We start from the raw sequence: 23,879 nt of genomic DNA on the forward strand, positions 1-23,879 counted from the left end.
TGTGAAAGCATGCAACACTATTATTACTGGATTGACTCTCTTCCATTGGCTGTACCTTATATCTGTATGACTTATTCATGCCATAGCTGGAAGCCCTTATCTCCCTCTCAAGTTGTCAATTTTTTATCTAAGTATTTATTACCTGTTGTTCATCATGTGTAAATTGGTGGTCCAGGTTTCTGTGAACATTGCTTAAAGCATTACAAATGATGTCATTACTTTAATAAATTCGCTTTCATTCTTGGCTCACAAGAAAGGAGAAGGAAAAGATTTCTTTGTGTCCCGGGCCCTGTCACGAAGATCCTTCCCAATCTAGAGAGCAGGCTTAGTTGCCCAGAGCACCTTCAGTGCCTCACCTGAACAGCCATGGCCTTCACCATTACAGGAATTCCCAAGGTGGCCAGCAGATGGCGTGCGAGCACCACACACCGGGAGGGGCGCGTTCCTCCGCGTGCACAGTGACGGCCGGCAGAGGGCGCCCCGCTGGCTTCTCTGGCCCAGGGCACCTGAGAACGGGAAGGGCTTCTCTTGCCTCCAGAGGACGACTCGGCCTCCGCAGCTGCCTCCGCCCCCCACCCCGCCCCCAGGCCCCTGGAGAGACCTCGGGAGGTTTGCAGCCTCGTGGAGTCTCCTGAGTCACCAGGGAGGAGCTGCCTTGTTGGGCGGAGCGCCGAGGAGGGCGCGCTGGTCGGTGGGCCGCACGGTCCCTCGCGTGTTCTGCGCTGTTGCCTGTTTCATTCCCCACCTTCCCTGACAGTGTTTGGACAGGACGTACTTTACTAAAGGGTCCGTGGATTCAGGGGCCCCACGACATCACATCATAGATGCACTGGATGGTTTGTTCCGGGTTCAGGCTTGTTTCTGGGGAGAAAATGTGACAAATTCAGAAGAACGGGAGCTGCATTCAGTTAGGACGTGAAATGCTCACTCTCAGGACCTTCTAGAAGAATGAGCCGGGAGCCACTTTCCGACTCCTGGAACCAGAGACCGAGGTAAGGGCACAAACTGTCCCCCACATCACACATGCTTTTAAAAAAACTGATGGTTCTTTTTCTAGCGTAATGAAGTAACTGAAAGTTAGAGAAAACCTGGAGGGTAGGTGTAATAAATCTTATGTTATTTTGTTTGCTGAAATTCCAGTTAGTAAAGCTACAGTGTAATACTAGTTTCAGGTGTACGGTGTAGGGCAGCGCCTGCACGCATCACCCCGTGCTCGTCACAAGCGCGCTCGGTAACCCCATCACCTGTCTCACCCCTCCCCGCCCACTGCGGAAACGCTCGGTTTGTCTCCTGGTTAAGAGTCTGTCACTGTCTCCTTCCCCCCCTTCTTTCGTTCCATGGAAGACATCTTAATTTATTTATCAGTTGATGGATACTTGGGCAGTTTCCATAATGTGGCTGCTGTAGAAAAAGCTGCTATAGGGGCGCCTGGGTGGCTTAGTCGGTTGAGCGTCCGACTTTCGCTTGGATCATGATCTCGCGGTTCGTGGGTTCGAGCCCCGCGTCGGGCTCTGTGCTGACTGCCAGCTCGGAGCCTGGAGCCTGTTTCAGTCTGTGACTCCCTCTCTCTCTGACCCTCCCCTGCTCACGCTGTCTCTCTCTCCTAGAAATAAAAATAAAAACATTAAAAAAAAAAAAGAAAAGAAAATGCTGCTATAAACATCAGGGTGCATGTATCCGTTTGAAATATTATTTTTGTATTATTTGTGTGAATAGCTTGTGGTGAAAATGCTGGGCCCAAGGTAGTCCTATCGTCACTTTTTTGAGGAATCTCCATAATGTTTCCGAGTGGCTGCACCAGTTTGCATTCCCACCAACAGCGCAAGAGGGTTCATCTTCCGCCACATCCTTGGCAGCACCTGTTGTTTCACCATTTATCGAGCTTAGTCATTCTCACAGATGTGAGGTGTATTCTCATTGTACTTTTTAAAATGTTTATTTACTTTTGAGAGAGAGAGAGAGAGAGAGAGAGATCGAATGGGGGAGGGGCAAAGAGAGAGGGAGACACAGAATCTGAAGCAGGGTCCAGGCTCTGTGCTGATGGCACAGGGACCAATGCGGGGCTCGAACTCCTGAACCGTGAGATCATGACCTGAGCGTGACCGATCTGACGCCTAGCCGACTGAGCCACCCAGGCGCCCCCTCATTGTACTTTTGAATTTCCCTGATCATCAGTGTTGTTGAGCATCTTTACATGTGTCTCTTGGCTGTCTGCATGTCTTCTTTGGGAATATATATATTCATGTCTTCTGTCCATTTTTAATTGGATTTCTCATTTTTTGGGTGTTGTATCACTTTTTATATTTTAGACACTAACCTTTATCAGATGTCGTTTGCTAATATTCTGTAGGTAGCATTTTAGTTTTCTTGATTGTTTCCTTGGTGACAGAAGCTTTTTATTTTTATGAAGTCCCATTATTTTTGCTTGTGTTTCCCTTACATCAGGAGACATATCTACAAAGAAGTTTGTAAAGTCAATGTCACAGAAGTTACTGCCTGTGTTCTCCTCTGGGGTTTTTATGGTTTCAGGTTTCACACATAGGTCCTTATCCATTTGGAATTTAGTTTTGTGTACGTTGTACGTAAGTGGTCCATTTTTCTTGTTGTTGTTTGCATGTTGCCGTCTAGTTTTCCCAAAACCTTACGGTGAGGAGACTTTTTAAAGTATATTTATTTATTTTTGTAAGAGAGAGACAGCATGCCAAAGAGGGGCAGAGAGAAATGGAGAGAGTGAGAAACCCAACAGGCTTTGCACTGTCAGCACAGAGCCCAACGTGAGGTTTGAACTCATGAACCCTGAGGTCATGACCTGAGCTGGATCCAAGATTAGATGCTTCAGTACTGAGCCACCTATGCGCCCCAAGACTATCTTTTTCCATTGGATATTCTTTCCTGCTTTGTTGAGGATTATTGACTGTATAGGTGTGAGTTCATTTCTGGGTTTCCATTCTATTAATTTTTTTTTTTTGGCCAGTACCATACTGTTCTTTTTTTTTTTTTTTAATTTTTTAAATGTTTTTATTTATTTCTAGGAGAGAGAGAGAGAGACAGCGTGAGCAGGGGAGGGTCAGAGAGAGAGGGAGTCACAGACTGAAACAGGCTCCAGGCTCCGAGCTGGCAGTCAGCACAGAGCCCGACGCGGGGCTCGAACCCACGAACCGCGAGATCATGATCCAAGCGAAAGTCGGACGCTTAACCGACTAAGCCACCCAGGCGCCCCAGTACCATACTGTTCTGATCACTACAGCTTTGTAATATAACTGAACGTCGGGAATTGTGATGTCTCCAGCTTTGGTTTTCTTTTTCAAGTTTCTTTTGGCTGTTTTGGGTCTTTTGTGGTTTCATACAAAAATTAGAATTATTTGTTATAGTTCTGTGACAAATGTTTTGTTAGTTTGATAGGGATTTCATTAAATGTGTAGCCTGTTTTGGGTAGTATACACATTTTAACAGTATTTGTTCTTCCCATCCATGAACATGGGATGTATTTCCGTTTCTTTTGTCCTCCTCCATTTCCTTCATCAGTGTAGCCTTTAGAGTACAGGTCTTTCACCTCTGTGGTTAGGTTTATTCCTAGTATCTTATGGTATTGGGTGCGCTTGTCAATGGGATTGATTCCTTAATTTATCTTTCTGTTAATTCATGATTGGTCTGTAGAAATGCAGCAGATTTCTGTACATTGATTTCTGTATATGGTCATTTGCTGAGTTCGTATATCCAACAATTTTTAAGGGAGTCGTACAAGTTTTTTGTATAGAGCATCATGTCACTTACAAATAGCAAAAGTTCTGCATCTTCCTCGCCGATTTGGATGCCTTTTGCTTCCTTTTGTTGCTGGATTGCTGTGGCTAGGACTTCCACTACCATGTGAAATAACAGTGGTGAGAGGGGTCATCCTGTCTTTTTCCTCACGTTAGAGGAAAAGCTTTCAAGTTTTTCCCGCTGAGGATGAGATTAGCTGTGGGTTTTTCATAGATGACCTTTATTATGTGCAGATGTGGTGAGTCTCCATCTACTTTGCTGAGGGGTTTTCTCATGAAGGGATGTGACATTTTGTCAAATGCTTTTTCTGCATCTGTTGAAAGCATCCTATTGTTGTTCTTCTTTCTTCTATTACTGTGATGCATCATGTTGATTGATCTGTGAATGTGGAACCACCCTTGCAGCCCAGGAGTAGATCCCACTTGATTATGGTGAATGAATCTATTAATGTTTGTTGAATTCAATTTGAAGGTATTTTAATGAGAATTTCTGATACATGCTCACCAGGGTATTGGCCTGCAGTTTTATTTTTAAAATTTTTAAACATATTTTTAATGTTTATTTATTTACTTAGAACATAAAAGTGAGAGGAGGGCAGAGAGACGGGGAGGGAGAGCATCCTGAACATGCTCCACACTATCAGCCCAGAATCCAGTGTGGGGCTAGGACCCACGAACCACAGTGTAATCACCTAATCCATAATTAACAGTAGGACACTCAATTGACTGAGCCCCCCAGGCACCTCTGTAGTTTTCGTTTTTAGTGGATTCTATCTGGTTTTGTTATCAGGGTAATGCTGACCTCATAGAATGAATTTGGAAGTTTTCCTTCTTTTTTATTTTTTGGGATCATTTGAGAAGAATAGGTATTACCTCTTCCTTAATTGTTTGGTAGATTTCATCAGTGAAGCCATCTGGCCCTGAACTCTTGTGTTGGGGGAGATGATTTTTGTATTACTGATTCAATTTCCTTCTGATTTCAGATTTTCTATACCTTCCTGTTTCAGTTTTGGTAGTTCATGAGTTTCTAGGAATCCATCCATTTCTCTCAGAGTGTCCAATATGTTTGCATATAGTTTTTCATAATGTTATCTTCTACCTGTATTTCTGTGGTGGTGTTATTTCTTCTCTCTTAGTTGTGATTTTATTTGAGTTATTTCTCTCTTATTTGTGATAAGTCTGGCTAGGAGGTTTTCAAGTTTTTCAATGTTTTCAAAGAAACATCCCCTAGTTTCATTGATTTGCTCTAGTGCTTTTTTTTTAAGTTTCTATATCACTTATTTCTGCTTTAAACCTCATTATTTCCTTCCTTCTGCTGTCCTCAGGCTTGGAGAGTTCTTTTTCTCATTCCTTTAGTTGTAAGTTTGGATTGTTTGAGACTTTTCTTGCTTTTTAAGGGAGGCTTGTATTGCTATATACTTCCATCTTAGGACTGCTTTTGCCCCGTTCCAAAGTTTTGTGCCAGTGTGTTTTCATTTTCATTTGTTTCAGGGTATTTTCTCATTGATCTGTTAGTTGACTCATTCATTTAGTTGTATGTTGTTCAACCTCCACTGATTTGTGGTCATTCCTTTGCGGGAGTGTGTGTGTGTCTGTGTGTCTGTGTGTGTGTGTGTGTGTGTGTGTGTGTAGTGTGTGTGTAGTTGACTTCAAGTTTCCTAGCTTTGTGGAAAAGATGCTTTGTCTGATCTCATCTTTATGTACTTCTTGAGGCCTGACTTTTGACCTACTGTGTGATCCATTCTTGAGAATGTCCCATGTGCACTTGAAAAGAATGTGCATTCTGCTATTTTAGTATGGAGTGTTCTGAATATATCTGTTAAGTCCCTCTGGTCCAGTGTGTCATTCAAAGGCATTGTTCCCTTGTTTTCTGTTTAGAGCACCTGTCCATCAATTAGTGTAGGATTTTAAACTCCTCCACTCTCGTTATATTATTATAAATGAATTTCTTTATGTTTGTTGTTAATTGTTTTATATATTTGGTGCTTGCATATTGGGTACATAAAAGTTTACATTTGTTTGATCTTAATGTTTGATTGTCCTCTTTATTATGAGATAGTGTCTGTCTTCATCTCTTGTTACAGTTTTAATTTTTTAATTTAAGTTTTAGTTGACATACAGTACATTATCAGTTTCAGGAGTAGAATTCAGTGATTCATCACTTATATAAACCACCCAGCGCTCATCATAACAAGTGCCCTCCTTAATATCCATCCTGCATCTAGCCCATCCCCCACCCATCTCCTTCCATCCACCCTCAATTTGTTCTCTATCATTGAGAGTCTCTTGTTTGTTTCCCATTCTTCTGTTTTCCCTCCCCCTTACCATATTTTCATCTTTGTTGCTTCTTAAATTCTACATGAGTGAAATCATATATTTGTCTTTCTCTGATTGGCGTATTTTGCTTAGGCTAATACATTCTAGCTGCATCCCCATCATTGCAAATGGCAAGATTTCATTCGTGTTGATGGCTGAGTAATATTCCATTGTACATATATTTGTGTGTGTGTGTGTGAACATAAGCCACAACTTCTTTATACCTTCATCAGTTGTTGGATATTTGGGCTCTCTCCATAGTTTGGCTCTTGTTGGTAATGCTGCTACATACATTGGGAGCATGCAATTTCACTATTAGGTATTTACACGCAGGGTACAAAAGTATAGCCTTGGTTTTAAAGTCTACTTGGTCTGATATAAGTATTGCTAGTGGCTTTTGTTTGACATTATTGGCATGATAAATGTTTCTTTATTCCCTCACTTTAAATCTGCATGTGACTTTAGGCCCAAAATAAGGCTTTGCGGGAAGGATCTAGATAGGTCTTGTTTTTTGTTTTTTTGTTATTGCTGTTCTTGTTTTGTTTTTTGTCCATTCTGACACCCTATTTGATGTCTTTTGATGGGAACATTTAGTCCATTTATATTCAGTGTAATTATTGATGATATATAGTTAGCACCAATTTATTAGTTGTTTTCCATTGTTTCTTGAAGTTTTCTCTGATCCCTTTCTTTCCACTCAGAGTCCCACTTAAATACTTTTTTCTTATGAATGTTATTACATTTGTTTATTTATTTTTAATATTTCTTTTTTTTTCTAATTTAAGCCCAAGTTAGTTACCTTATAGTGGAATACATTTCCAGGAGTAGAATTTAATGATCCATCAATTACATAAAATACCCAGTACTTGTCCCAAGTGCCCTCCCTAATGCTCATCACCCATTTAGCCCATCCTCCTAGTCAGTAACCCTCCAGGAAACCTCAGTTTATTTTCTGTTTTGAGAATCTCTTATAGTTTAACTCCCTCTCTGTTTGTATCTTATTTTTGCTTCCCTTCTACTATGTTCATCTGTTTTATTTCTTAAATTCCACATATGAGAAAAATCATATGATGTGTGTCTTTGACATATTTTACTTAACATAATACAGTCTAGTTCCATCCACGTTGTTGCAAATAGCAAGATTTCATTCTTGCTGACTGCTGAGTAATGTTCCATTGTATACATACACCACATCTACTTTTTCCATTCATTAGTCACTGGTCATTGGGTTCTTTGCATAATTTAGCTATTGCTGATAATGCTGCTATAAAATGGAGTGCATGTGCCCCTTTGGCTCAGCATTTGTGTATCCCTTGGATACATACTTAGTGGTGCAGTTGCTCTGTCATACTGTAGTTCTATTTTATGTTTTCTGACGAATCTCGATGCTATTTTCGAGAGTGATTATACCGGTTTGCAATCCCCCCAGCATTGCAGAAGGGTTCCCTCTCTCCACATCTTTGCCAACATGTGTCGTTTCCTGAGTTGTTAATTTTAGCCATTCTAAGGTGTGAGGGGATGTCTCCTTGTGGTTCTGATTAGCATTTCAGTGATGGTGAGTGAGGTTGAGTAGCTTTTCATTCTAAGCAATCTGGATGTCCTCTTTGCTAAAGTGTCTATGCTTGTCTTTTACCCATTTCTTCACTGGATTATTTGGCTTTTGAGTGTTGAGTTTGGTAAGTTCTTTATAGGTTTTGTATACTAACCCCTTATATGATATGTCACTTGCAAATATCTTCTCCCATTCCATCAGATGTCTCTTAGTTTTACTGATTGTGTCCTCTGCTGTGCAGCATTTTATCTTGATGAGGTTCCAATGTTCATTCTTGTTTTTGTTTCCCTTGCTTCTGGAGACATGTCAAGTATGAAGTTGCCATGGCCGGGATAAAAGAGGTTGTCGACTCTATTCTCTAGGATTTTGATGGTTTCCTGTCTTACATTTAAATCTTTCATCCAATTTGAGTTTATTTTTGTGTATGGTGTAAGAATGTGGTTCAGGTTCATTCTTCTCGCTGTCCAGTTTTCCCAGTACCGTTTGCTGAAGAGACTCTTTTCTCCATTGGATATTCTTTCCTGCTTTGTCAAAGATTAGTTGGCCATATGTTAGAGGGCCCATTTCTTGGTTCCCCATTCCATTCCACTGATCGATGTGTCTGTTTTTGTGCCCATATCATACTGTGTTGATGATTACAGCCTTGCAACACACCATAGAGTCCAGAATTGTGTTGTCTTCAGCTTTGCTTTTCATTTTCAACATTACTATCGCTATTCAGGGCCTTTTCTATCCATACAAATTTTAGGCTTGTTTGTTCTAGCTCTGTGAGGAATTCTGGTGTCATTTTGATAGGGATTGCATTAAATGTGTGGATTGCTTTGGGTGGTATTGACATTTTAACAATATTTGTTCTTCTAATCCATGAGCATGGAATGTTTTCCCCATTTCTTTGTGCCTTCTTCAATTTCTTTGATAGATTTCCTCTTGTTTTCAGTGTATTGATCTTTTACCTCTTTGGTTAGGTTTATCGCTAGGCATTTTATGGTACTCATTGCAATCTTATTTGAGATCAATTCCTTGATTTCTCTTTCTGCTGCTTCATTACTGATGTCTAGAAATGCAATCAACTGCTGTATATGTAGTTTATATCCTGAGCCTTCCCTGAATTCCTGGATCAGTCCTAGCGGTTTTTTGGTGAAGTCTTTTGGATTCTCCACAGAGCATATCGTGTGTGCGAAGAGTTAAAGTTTGGCTTCCTCCTTGCAGTTTTGGACGCCTTGTATTTCTTTTTGTTGTCTGATTGCTGAGGCTACAGCTTCCAACAGTATGTTGAATAATAGTGGTGAGAGTGGACATCCTGGTCGTGTTCCTGACCTTAGGGAGAAAGCTCTGTTTTTCCCCGTTGAAGATGGTATTAACTAAGGGACTTTCATATATGGATGTTACAATGTTGAGGCAAGATCCTTGTATCCCTCCTTTCTTGAGGGTGAGTGTTTTTTTTTTTTAATTTTTAAATATTTATTCATTTTTGAGAGAGAGAGTGCAAGTGGGGGACGGGCAGAGAGACAGGGAGACACAGAATCCAAAGCAAGCTCCAGTCTCTGAGCTGTCAGCACAGAGCCCAATGCGCGGTTCGAACCCACCAGCGGTGAGATCATGATCTGAGCCGAAGTAAGATGCTCAACCGACTGACCCACCCAGGCGCCCCTGTTTTTTTGTTTTTAATCAAGAAATGATACTGTATTTTGTCAAATGCTTTTTATGCATCTATTTAGAGAATCATAGTTCTTATTCTTTCTTTTATTAATGTGATGTATCACATCAACTGATTTGCAGATATTGAATCAGCACTGCATCCCAGGAATAAACCCCACTTCATTTTGGTGACATTCTTTTTTATGTATTGTTGGATCTGGTTTGCTAATTTTTGTTGAGAATTTTTGCATCCAGGTTTATCAGGGAAATTGGTCTGTGGCTCTCCATTTTAGTGGGGTTATTTTCCAGTTTGGACCCAAGGCAATGGTGGCCTCGTAGGATGCATTTGGAAGTGTTCCTTCCATTTCTCTGGCCATGATCTTATCTTGTTCTTTCATTTGGGATACATTCCTCTGTCTTGGCATTTTGTCTGAGTATCTGCCTTCTGTGTGTGACAAAAGGTCATTATGTTGCCTGCCTGTGAAATTAATGGCTTTATGAAGAAGAGGTCATCTAGTATCCAGGGCCTGACACTTCAAGGAGTGTCTCTGGGGTGTGTTGCATGCACTGTTTTGTGTTCTGGCTGCACTATCCTTCAGGAAAGTTATCTGCAGAGGATGCCCTTGCTTGATATGGACAGTGGGTCCTTGGCCAGAATGTGGTGAGTTTTAACTAGGTGTGCTCCGATCGGCTTGTTAAATGAGACTTGAAACAACTGCCACTAGAAATGAACCCCTGCAGAACTGTCTGGTCAAGAGAGGTGGTGTGGTCAGGGGCTTCTGCTGGTCTTCTGGGGAAGGGGCCAGCTCCATTGGGATTGAGCCAAGCTCAAATTAGAAAGGCAGTCTCACCAGAGCGCAGGGGGGTACAAAGCAGCCAGTGTGGGAATTGCATTGTTTCCAGCAGGTGGCTCTGTGTTTATCCTGGGGGGCAGAGGAGGGAAATGGCACCACCTAGCTCCTTTGTCCCTATAGAAGCATCTTTGTTAACCCTTTCTCTCAGGGATGCGCTCCTAGAAGAGTGTATAATCTCCCCACTGTGTTCACCAGGTGTTGCACAGATCACTGTTTCTTTGCCATCTGCCTACAAGTAGTTTGCCTGCCTTCTTTCCAGGAGCAGGGCAGTGCTCTCAGGGCTGTATCCCAGCCAAGCTTGCTAGGCTTTAAAACTCCACATTCTTGGGGTGCCCACGTGGCTTGGCTAAGTGTCTGACACTTGATACTGGCTCAGATCATAACCTCGTTGTCATGGGATTCTCTCTCTCCCTCCCTCACTGCCCCTCCCTTGCATGTGCTCTCTTTCAGTCTCTCTCAAAATACAAAAACTTAAAAAAGATAAAAAGTTAAAACGTAATAAAATAGTGGCATGAAATATCTTATTTAGGCAAGACTGCCTCCTTGAGGGGAATTTTATCAGTAAAATTTCTAGCATTTACTAGGAAATTCTTTGCTGACTGGTTAAAGGTTACATTCCTGTAGGAATGAAACTAGGTTTGGTGACATGGGGCCTTAACATAAGTAACTCCATGATGAGCCTGTTATTTTTCTTATTTCCAAATCCTAATTTTTACACATCCATTTTTTATTAAAAATGTAGCCCTAAATAACATTTTATCCATCTACTGCCGGCCTGATTTTCATATCCTGTGAAACTATCACCATCTACTAATCATAGATGAAGATCAACTCTGTGGCTCTAAGATCTCTTTGGATCTAAGTTACTTTGTTCTAAGTTACTAAGATCTTTTGAGTCTAAGTTACTGCTGGCCATTTGAAATCTTTGACCTCGGGATCCCCAGCCAGGCTGCTGAGCCCTCACTCAGGCACAGAATCACCCTTTCCAAGTCACCTCTTCCTAGAAGATTGTCTTGTCCTCTTGTTCTTCTGGATCTTAGCCTTTGGCAGTCACGCGCCGCAGTGGACATCCATTCATGCAACCTGTCAACCCGGCCCAAATAACATTGCTTGCCTGTGACTGTTGCTTCATGGTCACATCTTTTTCCTTCCGAAAACCCTTGAAATCACTATCATTCTTCTAATCTTCGAATATCTTTTTGAATTGGAAATGTTTGATTCTCTTGTATTTCTGCAGAAAATGTGTATGAAAATATTAAAGCAAGGATTCTGTAGAATAAGTGAGCCAGTCACAGTGATCCATCTGGCTGTTTGTACATTTTTAAAAAAATGTTCAGGCATGATGTGAGGTTCATCCTGTAAAATCTGAGTGTTGTTCATTATCTAGGATACCCACGTTTATGGAAATCCATTCGATGACATGCTCATTTAAGATCAGAAAACCGCTTAACCATGTACTATATTATACACATGTGTTGTTATCTTAAGATATGTTTAAGGAAAAAAATAGATGTTTTTATGAATTATATATCATTGTGTATTATTCAGTTTTCTGTAAGATGAATGTTGTTATTTAAATAAAACAATAGTAAGAACACTAAGAATAGGTAAATGTCCATCACTAGTAACTAGGACTAATTATAAAATATTATGTGTTGAAAATATAAAACCAAGAATAGTAATAATCTTTCCATTCATAATGGGTTTCTAGTTACCAAAAAAATTGGAAAGATAGTACTGAGTCTCCACATATGTCTGACTGTTTTCTGGTTATTGATATCAGTTGGTACATTATCCCAATCAGTATCCAGAAGAGACATGGCATTATTAACTAAAGTTTATATTTTGGGTTTTTTTTTAAGATTTCTTTTTTAATGTTTTATTTATTTCTAGGAGAGAGAGAGACAACGTGAGCAGGGGAGGGACAGAGAGAGAGGGAGTCACAGACTGAAACAGGCTCCAGGCTCTGAGCTGGCAGTCAGCACAGAGCCCGACGCGGGGCTCGAGCCCACGAACCGCGAGATCATGACCTAAGCGAAAGTCGGACGCTCAACCAACTAAGCCACCCAGGTGCCCCCTAAAGTTTATATTTTGACTCTGATATCTTAGGTTTTCACCTCTTCTATTCCAGACTCCTCCCAGCTGGCACATTATCGTCAGTCATCCTGTCTCCTTGGACTCTACTTGGCCATGATGATTTTTAGATTTTCCATATTTTTCATGACCTGCAAAGTTTTGAGAGGTACTTTTATAGAATGATCCTTGATTGGGATATGACTAATGTTTTCAAACGACTAGACCGGGGTTATGTGTTTTGGAGCAGAAGGTCCAGAGGAAAAATGCCATCCATAATTATCATTTCACATAAAAGATGTGTACTCTGAAGAATGGGGTCTTTTGTGGTTCCATACAAATATAAGGATGATTCTATTTGTGTGGAAAAATGCAGCTGGTATGTTGATGGAGATTACATTAATTTTATCAATTGCTTTGGGTAGTATCGACATTTTCACAATATTTGTACTTCCAATCCATGAGCATGGAATATCCTTCCATTTCTGTGTCATCTTGAATTTCTTTCATGAGTGTTTTAAAGTTTAAAGAGTATATGTTGCTAAGCACTTTGGTTAGATTTATTCACAGGTATCTTACTATTTGGTGTGCAATTATATATGGGACTCTTGTTAATTTCTCTTTCTATTGTTTCATTATTGTTGTCTAGAAATACAACATTATTCTGTACAATGATTTTGTATCCTGTGACATTGCTGAATTCACTTATCAGTTCTAGCAGTTATTGGGTGGAATCTTTAGGATTTCCTATGTATAGTGCATGTAATCTGCAAAGTGCAAAAGTTTTACTATTTCCTGATTTGGATTCCTTTGATTTACTTATTTTTTGTCTGATTGCTGTGGTTTGGACTTCCAGCACTATGTTTAATAGAAGTGGTGAGAGTAAACATACTAATATTGATCCTGACCTTAGAGGAAAAGCTCTCAAAATTCCCCCATTAAGGATGATGTTAACTGTGGGGTTTTCATAGATGACCGTTTTTTGTTGTGTATGTTCCCTCTAAACCTACATTTTTGGGTTGTTTTTTTTTTTTTATCATGAATGAATGTTTTTATCAATTTTTTTCTGTCCGCATTGAAATGGTCATATGGTTCTTTTCTTGTAATGTTTATTCATTTTTGAGAGAGACAGAGTGTGAGCAAGGGAGGGGCAGAGAGAGAGGAAGACACAGAATTTAAAGCAGGCTCTTGGCTCTGAGCTGTCAGCACAGAGCCTGACGCGGGGCTTGAACTCACGAACCACGAGGTTATGACCTGAGCTGATGTCGGATGCTTAATTTATTTAACGTTTATTTATTTTTGAGACAGAGAGAGACAGAGTACGAGCTGGGGAAGGGCAGAGAGAGAGGGAAATACAGAATCTGAAACAGGCTCCAGACTGAGCTGTTAGCACAGAGACTGATATGGGGCTCAAACCCATGGACCTCGAGATCGTGACCTGAGCCAAAGTATTAAAGTCTTATTATGAATTAATTTATGTTATTAAGTTGTCTGTACTTAGGTGCTCCTATGTTGGGTTCCTATGTATTTACAGCTGTGGTATCTCCTTGTGGGATTGGACCCGTTAGTGTTCTATAGTGTCCTTCCTTGTCTCTTGTTATGTTTTGTTTTAAAGTCTTTTTTGTCTGATACAAGTATTGCTACTCTGGCATTCTTTTGACATTTCACTTGCAGGATGTTTCTCCACCCTCTCACTTTCATTCTGTAGGTGACTTCAGGTCCAAAGTGGGTCACTTGTAGACGGCATGTGAATCTGTTTGGTTTGTTCATCCCTTCTTACACCCTCTGTTTCTGGATTGGAGCATTCGTTCCATTTACTTTCAAGGTAATTATTGATATGTATGTATGTATTGCCATTTTATTACCTGTTGTGGTTTCTAATGATTATCTCTAATCCTTTCTTGTCTTTCTTTCATGTTTTGCTGATTTTCATTAGTGATACATTTTGATTTCTTTCCCTTTATTCTTTACCTATTTATGACTGGTTTTTAGTATATGGTTACCATTAGGTTTGTATATAACCTCTTCTTTAGCGTTTTGTATTACATTGATAGTTATTTACTTTTAAATCCCATTATTTTCTCCTCCCTACATTTTTAATAAGTGTCATTATATTTTATATCCATTTTTTTGTGAGTTCCTTGATGGATTTTTTGCAGAAATATTCATTTTGACTTGATGTGTGTCTTCTACCTCTATACTGCCACTTTCAGTCTCTCCTTTCCACTCAGAGAACCGTCTCCATATTTCTTGCAGCAATGGTTTAGTGGTACAAACTCTAATTTTTTGTTTGGGAAACTATGTGTCTCCTTTTATTCTGAATGATAGCCTTGCTGTATAGAGTAATTTTGGCTGCTGATTTTTCCATTCAGCACGTTGAATATGTCATGTCACTCACTTCTAGGTTGCCAAGTTTCTGTTGAGAAATCTGTAGCTGGCCTTATGCATCTTCCCTTGTAAGTTAAGGACTTCTTTTGTCTTTCTGCTTTTAAGAGGTTTTCTTCATTTCCACTGTAATTTTCAAATTTGCTTATAATATGTCTGAGTGTTGACTTGATTTTGATGGGAGTTTTCTAATCTCCTGGATCTGGATGATTGTTTCCCTCTGTCAGTTAGGGAAGTTTTCAGCTATTATTTCCTCAAATAACTTTTCTTCCCCCTTTTCTCTTTCTTATGGGACTCCTATAATACAAATGTTACTATGTTTGCTGTAATCACTGAGTTGCCTTAGTCTCATCTCGTGTTGCAGAATTCTGTTCTCTCTGTTTGGTTCACTGTGATTAATTTCCATTGCTCAGTCTTTGAGGTCACTAGTTTGTTCCTTTGCTTCTTCCATCCCTCTGTTCATTCCAGCAAGCGTGTTTCTCCTTTATTGTGTTCTTAATCTCAACTGTGTTATTCCTTATCTCAATGTCAAGGGTCTCACTATTCTAGTTTAGCAACTCTAGTGAATAACAATATGATCAATGCTTTAAATTCTGTATCAGCTATGTGACTTATATCTCTTTTGCTTAGATCTCTGGCTGTGGCCTTCTTTAGTTCTTTCACGGTGGGTGAAAAGCTGTTTCCTCATTTTGTCTTTCTCTGTGGGTCTATTTCTCTGTGTTAAGAAAGTCAGCTGTGTCTTCTGCTCTTGAAACTAATGAGTTTATGAAGAAGAGGCCCTGGAGGCCTGTGCAGTGTATGTCCCCATTTACCAGAACCGAGACCTTCAGAACAATATCCCATGGGTATTGCCCACTCCCTGCTGTTGTGTCTGGGTTTCTTTTCCTTTCAGTACGGGTGTCTGCATTGATTCTGTGCCCGTGTGGACTGTGTTTGCTCTCAGCAATGTTAGCGGGGCCCAGGCAGGCCAGCTGTGGGGTGGTATACCCACTGGGTAACTTGGAAGCAGGGCTGGAGTGTAAGCAAAATCGCACAAGGCTATGAGTCCTATGCCAGAATTCCTGATGTCCTTTGATGGCTGAGGGCTATGCACCAGGGCAGCCAGGGGCTTGGCGCTATGCACAGAGTGCATCGGTGGCTGGAGGTGCACAGCTGGATGTGGTGCAGATGTGCACAGTGCGCTGTGGAAGCTGTGTGTGCAGCTGGCCGGACAGGGTGCCCATGTGGTTTTGTACAAATGTATCCCTGAGCCCAGCATGAGGCCAGCAGGCTTGGCACGGGTGAGTCCCTCAGTGGACTCTTGGGACCGGCACACAGCGAGCAGGTTAGGCATCAAGTGTCTGTGCAGCCCCACCCCCTGGTAGGTGCTCCTGTGCTTATTCTGGGGATGGTGGGGGAGAAAATGTGACTGTGAGCTCCTTCGTTGTTGAGGAAGTCCCCCAACACATTCACAAATCGGCATGAACACATCAGTCTCCTGCTGCCTCCGGCATTGTGTAAACTGCCATGTTGACATTGCCTCTCCACACATGGCTGCATCACTCACCCTCCTGGATCACCCAGTGCCGAGTCAGCTGACCTCCTAAGCTCCAGGATCCAAATTCAAGGAATTCGGCCCTTCTGGTTTCTAAAGCCAAATGCTATAGGGATTAGTCTTCCCTGTGTGAGCTCCCTGGGGTGAGGACTCACTTTCTCTGCCTTCTCTGCAGGCAGGTGCCCTGGACCTTCCTGACCTCCCTAACCTTTCAGATGCAGCTTCTCTATATTGAAATGTGGAGTCTGTTCTGCCAGTCTTTGTTTTTGTTTTGTTTTGTTTTTCTTTCATAGTTTATTGTCAAGTTGGTTTCCATATAACACCCAGTGCTCATCCCAACAAGTGCCCTCCTCCATGCCCATCACCCCCCTTCATCTCCCCCCATCAGCCCTCAGTTTGTTCTCAGTACTCAAGAGTCTCATGGTTTGCCTCCCTCCGTCTCCCCAACTGTTTTTCCCCGTCTGCCAGTCTTTGGGTCGCTCTCTGGTTTATGGACTTGGATATGGATGTTATGTAGTTGAAAATGTGGGACAGGGTGAGCTCAGGGCCCTCCTACTCTGCTATTATTAATTTTTTAATGTCTTACTTTTTTGGATATTTGAGACATGGTCAGACAGACTCCTATCTCCCATGCACTTCAGGATTAGAAATGAATTTTCCCACATTTTCATGTAGTATTTTATATTTTGAAACTATCTTTAATGAGGCTTAATTTATATAAAACAAATAGACTCAAGCAAAAGGGTATAATTTGATGAGACTTGATTTCATGGGTATAGCAGCATGAAACCAATGGATTTCTCTCTAAACCTTGCATCACAGTCTCTTTGTGTCTAATGTTAATGTTTCTTTTGAGTTAAGGACTTTTTTTTTTTTTTTTTTACACTTTCAGATATTGTCCAGGTGTCTGAATGCCTGCATTGGGGTACCTCCTTTTCCAAGTCTATATTCCTGTATGTGTTGCATTTGGTCTACCTTTGGGGTTTATCCTCTATTGTATCACTATGTCCACCCAATTTTGTTTTGCCCACTTTAATGATGAGGGCTTCATAACTAGATTGATTTTCACTAAATGGCATGAGCTGCAGTTCTAATTATGACAGAAAGCACAGGCCTCCTGTGTTAGGTATTTAAGGGCAAGGCAGGTATACTTGGCACCTGTGCTGAGAATGTCACTCTGTATTTTTGCCAGCCCTCTTCCCCACCCTTGGAGACAAGAATCCCATTTTGTTCACACAGAAATGTAGGTGATGTCAGGTTCCTTCTCTTCCCTTTCCTTCGTCTCTCAAACTCCCTGTCCCTAACTCATGCCTGTCTCTTTCTCCGACTTAACATCCCAGGCCCGCTGCTCCTCTCCAGCCATGATCAGGGTGACCTCCAGCTGCTGGCCTGTGCCCTGGCCGTCCCTCAGTGAGGAATCTGGGAGAAGATATGGATTTAAAGGAACTGATCACGATTTCTCTGGTCCCTAGAGCCCTCCTGCACATGGTGCTGTGTGGGGAGAGCTGGCCTTCTGGGCCAGGGCCTGACTCCTTGTGTGGCCTCCTCACGCACGCCATCTCCCATGGTCACTGCTGGTCCCTCCTCCTTACCCACCACTAGAAGTCAGCCATATGCTAGGGACAGACACCTGTCTGTCTGACCCTGAGGCACCAGGGATCCAGTGAATATTTCTACAATAAATGAGCACAAATACCCATAAATCTAGATATAAGAGGTTCTCACCACCCTGGAAAACTCCCTTGGGTGTTTCCCCCCCCTGCACAGAGGGTGATCTTGCTACTATCCTCCATCACCAGCACTTCTGTCCGTTTGTCCCTGTGTGTACAGGAACCCACTGTGTGCAGTGATGGGGAGTGAGACTATGTCCTCCTAGAAGTAGATCCTGACACAGAGAGCCGTGAAAGGTGTGTTAGGGGACATAGGAAGGGCAAAGTAGATGGGGCCAAATGGACAGCGAAGACATTCAGGCAGATCCGACAACTTTTTTTTTAAATACATTTTTTAATAGTTTATTGTCATGTTGGTTTCCATACAACACCCAGTGCTCATCCCCACAAGTGTATAATGACCATAGTTGGTCACCTTGCACAGTCTTCTTCAAATTTCAGAATAGTTGTCATATAAGGCAGTGAGAATTAAGAGATTTTGGTTAATTTCCCTATGATCTTATGTTTTCCTACATTCTGTCTTCCATACTTTATCTGTGGCCTCAGATGAACACTTGTGTGCGTGGTTGCATGTGTGAGTCTATATGTAATGGAAAATTATTGTCTTCAGATCTCAGATATAGATCTCTAAATGTACACATTTCATAATTATGTTTCCTTTCTCTGTCTGGTATGGCCTGAATTTTAATAGAAAAATGATGGTCTTTGTCTCATTATATACATGCCAATTCCCAATCCCTGGACTGAGGTATTAATAGTCTTAGTTGAATGAACTTCCGTGAACATCCTTTTTTGATGATCATTGTGTGGAGACATCTTAATTGAAACTGTGCTAAGGGTGAGTGGACATTTCCCAGACATTTTGCAGATGCTTCATGTATTCAAAGTATTTCCATAATGTTCTTAGAAACAAGTATTACCCCATTTTCACAGATCACACAGCTGAGGTTCTGAGTAGGTCCCACTGAGAACTGCTATTAGGGCTGAGACAAGAGGAACTTGGGCAGAACCTCAGGATACTGTCGGAGACGTTGGAGGAGATGGAAAGCTGGAGTCAGGGTGATGACAGGGGTCCAGCAGGGGCGGTTCCTGGCCAACCCTGAATTGTAGGTTGACCGAGGCGGAAGGCCAATGCAGGCACTCAGCTGATCTAGATCCTGTCTCTCTGAGGGATATGAACTTGGGCAGACAAGCATTTCCATAAGATAAAGTGAAATTTCCCACATCTCCAGGACACGTTTTCCCAACAAATATCCAGATCCTTCAGAAAACCCGTGAAGACAACAATCTTTTTTTTTTTTTTTACAAATAGTTTATTGTCAAATTAGTTTCCACATAACACTCAGTGCTCATCCCCACAAGTGTCCTCCTCCATGCCCATCCCCCCTCCCCCCCACATCCATCAGTCCTCAGTTTTTGTCAGCATTCAAGAGTATCTCATGGTTTGCCTCACTCCCAATCCCCCACCATTTCCACCCTTATTCTCCCCCTTGTTCTTCCATCAAGTTCCTCCTAATCCTCCTATACGTCCAAACATATGATATTTGTCCTTCTCTGCCTGACTTATTTCGCTCAGCATAACACCCTCAAGGTCCATCCATGTTGCTACACAGGCCAGATTTCATTCTTTCTCATTGCCATGTAGGATTCCATAGTATAGATGAACCACATCTTCTTGATCCATTCATCTGACAACAACCTTTTTAGACGATTACCTAGATGCACTTTGACAAAAATGACATTTCAGTGATGAACACTGCACTGAGCACTGAGAGTGATCCCACACAGCAGCCCCGTGTGGACCTCAGTTCAGGCTGTGCCCAGGGATCAACAACTGCATCTCACTGTCCCCGGCACCCTCCCATCTGCACCTCCTCAGGCTATGCTAACTGTCCTCAACTTCCCTTCTATTTCTGTGTGATTCACGTTTCTCCCATTTCTGCACATGATCCTTCAGTGGTGCTTCCATTATTGTGATCACAAGGTCTGTGTCATATAACGCATGTGCCCCACTGCACACAGGACACCTGAGGCACCTACACTGATGGGTGCATCTTGTCCTTCCAAGAACCCACAGCATTGTGTCTGTAAAATACGCACCAATACTCTGGATACTGCCTTTGTGTCAAAATCCTCTTTCTTTTTGGCAAGAGAAACCTATAGCCCACCTCATTACCGGGAAATGACACAGCCCATTGTACATATGTCCTGAGAAACTTGAGATATGTTACACTGTCCCCGGCCAGGTTTGCAGCTGAGTTGCCAAGCCCTCACAACCATCTCTGCATCATTCCCACCACATCTTTCATGAAGACGATGAATATGCTTTACAAGTCACTCACCCAGCCCAGGTCATCTTACCGAACTGAGTAGGGGGAGCAGCTGGTGGAGAAGCGGGAGGTGGCCCGTAGCCCATGCCTGGTGATGAAGGATGGTCCATAGGGTAGGATGTGCAAGGCAGTCATGGGTTAGGACCAGGCTCTCTCGTATACTTAATGGCCTTCAGAACAGAAATTAAAGGTATAAAGTTTCAGAGGCTGTGTCACGCCCCCCCCCCCTTTCTGAAGAGTAAGGTCAGGATTGTCATTGTTTTAGTAAAGCATAGAGAGGCTGAGCTTTAAGAGAGAAGTGTGGAATCCAATTTCAACAGTAGATAGCCAGTCCCAGAAAGCCTGGTAGTTGGCTCTTAGTTTCAGGTTGTGAGAAATTGAGGATGCCTTGATCTGCCTGGATTTAGATGTGGGCCTTGTTCGGAGTATAGGTGAGCTTCATACCTAACCTGAATTTGAGCAAACTGCAGTTTCCCTTTGAAACTTTTTGGGCCTTTTAAAACCAAGAGTTTTCACAGGTGGCTGCTGTCTTCGTGTGAAGAAGCATGAGGAGGAGAGTAGAGAAGCCAATCACCTGCACATTGTAACAAAGTAGAGCCTGCAGAACACTCTCCATCATCCAAATCAGCCTTTAAGGTTTGTGGGACATATGAAGCCCTCTGTGAAACCCAGCGAGGTTACATCCAGGTGTATGGTCATTCTCTGCAAGTGAAGGCCAAAAGAGACTGGCTCTTCTTATCAACTGGAATGCTAAAATCTACACCACATAGGTCAAGTACAGTGAAAACTTTGGTTTCAGTGAGAGTGGATGTTGGTAGAGGTATGAGGTTTGGGAAGAAGAGAATATCGAGGGATAACAGTGCTATTTATTGCTTGGAGGTCCAGAACGAATTACTATCCTCAGGACTTGGGTTTTCTCACAGGTATAATAGAGGTGTCACCTTGACTGCTGCAGGGGATCATGAGGCCATGAGCCTTGTAACCCTCTATTATGGTGTTGATGCCCTGAAGGCCTTCTTAATTTATAGGGTATTGATTAATTCTAGGGAGAAGTTTCGCAGGACTGACTTGAATCTTGATGAGAGGTACCCTGTGATTCTGCCAAGATCAGTTGAGAAGATTTTGCCCATAAAGTGGATGGTAGCTGATCCAATAGGAAGAAATGATCCGTGCCTCTAGACTCCGCTATAGTGCCAGCAGAGACATGGCATAGAAAAGTTGCCAAAGGATCATTTCTTTCCCCTCTGCTATTTTGGTTACTGTTGTCAAATTCTAGAATTATTTTTCCCTTTTGGGCAAAAGAAATTCCACCATGGGAGTGTTCCAAAAAATGTCGGTCTGGTTAATAAATAGGGACTGAAGATCTAAGGAGAATAGGGTTTGTGTCTCTCAAAGTGCCTGGATCCAAGGGAATGGGTTCAGAGATAGGAACCTGTTGAAATGTAATAGGCCCCCACTAAAGGCACTGTGTTTGTCTCCGCGGCTGGGGCTGCCTTATAGCACTGGGGTTATTTAGTTCCAGCGTCAGTAACAACAGAGGCATATTCATTCCCAATCTGAGAGTAGTTTCTCCAAACAGATTAAGAGGGAGGTTTGAGAAGTGCTCAGAAGTTCCTTGGAATCCCATCATTGACAATTGGGAAGACATTGAAAAGGTTGGCAAGGGGGCTGAAGGGCCTTGAAGCTCTTAAGTTTATAACTATCTTTTTCCAATGTCCTAGTTCTTGCAGTAACAGCAGGAAATAGGCTTCTAGGTGTTATTTTGCGGGGGGAGCTTTATTTGATGGAGCTGAGCATTAAAAATTTAAGTCTTTCCACTAGATGACTCATCTAGGGTTTGAGCAAAGTGGTTTTCCAGGTTAGTTAAACCTGGAGTGGACAGTTTCCCATTCCGTCTTGGTCCTCTTAACTAAAAGGGAAAGATCCCAGACTAGCACATTAATAAACATAGATCTAAAGGAGGAGCAGAGCTTTCATTAAGGACAATTTGGAGTCAAAAGTGTTAATCATGAACAGATTGATGAGGCTTTTTTTTTTTTTTTTGTATATGACTGAATTTTGTTTCAAACATCAGGCTTAGGAAAAGCCATTAAAATGCTCAGTGGAGGGGCATTTGGGTGGCTCAGTCAGTTAAGTGTCCAGCTCTTGATTTTGGTTCAGGTCACGATCTCACAGTTTGTGGGATCAAGCCCCACTTTGAGCTCTGTGCTGTTAGCACAGAGCCTGCTTGGGATTTTCTCTCTCCTTCTCTCTTCCCCTCCTCCAGTCAATCTCTATCTCTCTCAAAAAAAATTTTAAGAACATTAATTAAAAAATCACTCAGTAGAGAATTCCAGCAAGGTTTTGAGGATCTAGCAAAAAGTTAGCAGTCTGTTTCTCTAAATCTGTTTTTTTTTTTCCTTCCTGGGCTTGTCTGGTATTCATTTTTCTTTACTTGTATCAGTGTAGCATGACATTCTCAGTGTTGGGAGTAGTAAGGGAAGGAAGGAATTTCTTTTTTTTTTTTTTTAATTTACATCCAAGTTAGCTAGCATACAGTGCAGTAATGATTTCAGAAATAGAGTCCAGGTATCCACCCCCTACATATAACACCCAGTGCTCATCCCAACACATGTCCTCCTCAATGCTCCTTGCCCATTTAGCCCATCTCCCCACCCACAACCCCTTCAACAACCTTCAATTTCTTCTCTCTGTTTTAAGAGTCTCTTATGGTTTGTCCTTCTCACTCTTCTTATATGCTTTTTGCTTCCTTTCCCTTTTGTTCATCTGTTTTGTATCTTAAATTCCACATAAGAGTGAAGACATATTTGTCTTTTTCTAATTGACTAACTTTACTTAGTATACTACACTCTAATTCTATCCACATTGTTGAAAATGTTAAAATTTCATTCTTTTTGATCACCAAGTAATATTCCATTGTGTATATATACCACATCTTCTTTTAAATTTATTTTTGAGAGAGAGAGAGAGAGCATGTGAGTGAGCAGGGGAGGGTCAGAGAGAGAGGAAGATACAGAATCCAAAGACAGGCTCCAGGCTCTCAGCTAGCTGTCAGCACAGAGCCCAACACGGGGTTCAAGTCCATGAACTGTGAGATCATGACCTGAGCCAAAGTCAGGCGCTTAGCCGATTGAGCCACCCAGGCGCCCCATATATAACACATCTTCTTTATCCATTCATCAGTTGATGGACTTTTGGGCTCTTTACATACCTTAGCTATTGTTGATAATGCTGCTATAAACATTGGGGTGCATGTGCACCTTAAAAACAGGACACCTGTATCCTTTCGATAAATACCTAGTAGTGGAATTGCTGGGTCATAGCGTAGTTCTATTTTTAATTTATTGAGGAACCTCCATGCTGTTTTCCAGAGTGGCTACACCGGTTTGCATTCCCATGAGCAGTACAAAAGGGTTCCATTTTCTCTGCATCATCCCCAACATTTTTATTGCCTGAGTTAATGTTAGCCATTCTGCCAGGTGTGAGGGGGTATTTCATTGTGGTTTTGATTTGTATTTCACTGATGATGAGTGATGTTGAGCATTTTTTTTCACGTGTCTGTTATCCATCTGGATGTCTTCTTTGGAAAAGTGCCTATTCATGCCTTTTGCCCCTTTCTTCATTGGATTGTTTGTTATTTGGGTGTTAGGTTTGATAAGTTCTTTTTTTTTTTTTCACCTCTAAATATTTATTTATTTTTGGTTCTGTACCATGGTTTTCTTTTTTTTTTTTTAATAGTTTATTGTCAAGTTGGTTTCCATATAAC

The 23,879-nt window shown here is 41.7% G+C and overlaps 1 long non-coding RNA gene across 2 annotated transcripts in view; it reads left to right on the forward strand.

Annotated features, from left to right (window-relative positions):
- Positions 1-599: 599 nt before the first annotated feature.
- LOC120225926 overlaps positions 600-23,879 on the forward strand; it is a 34,973-nt gene continuing 11,693 nt past the window's right edge. The window contains exons 1-3 of one of the 2 annotated variants that reach the window (XR_005526905.1): positions 600-992; positions 12,253-12,363; positions 13,903-14,019. This is a non-coding gene — a long non-coding RNA (uncharacterized LOC120225926). The remainder of the gene's footprint in view (positions 993-12,252; positions 12,364-13,902; positions 14,020-23,879) is intronic. The other variant, XR_005526904.1, reaches the window with a different exon arrangement.

Source organism: Hyaena hyaena, unplaced genomic scaffold (assembly GCF_003009895.1).
Source record: "Hyaena hyaena isolate Hyena2069 unplaced genomic scaffold, ASM300989v1 scaffold_1550, whole genome shotgun sequence".
Taxonomy (NCBI): domain Eukaryota; kingdom Metazoa; phylum Chordata; class Mammalia; order Carnivora; family Hyaenidae; genus Hyaena; species Hyaena hyaena.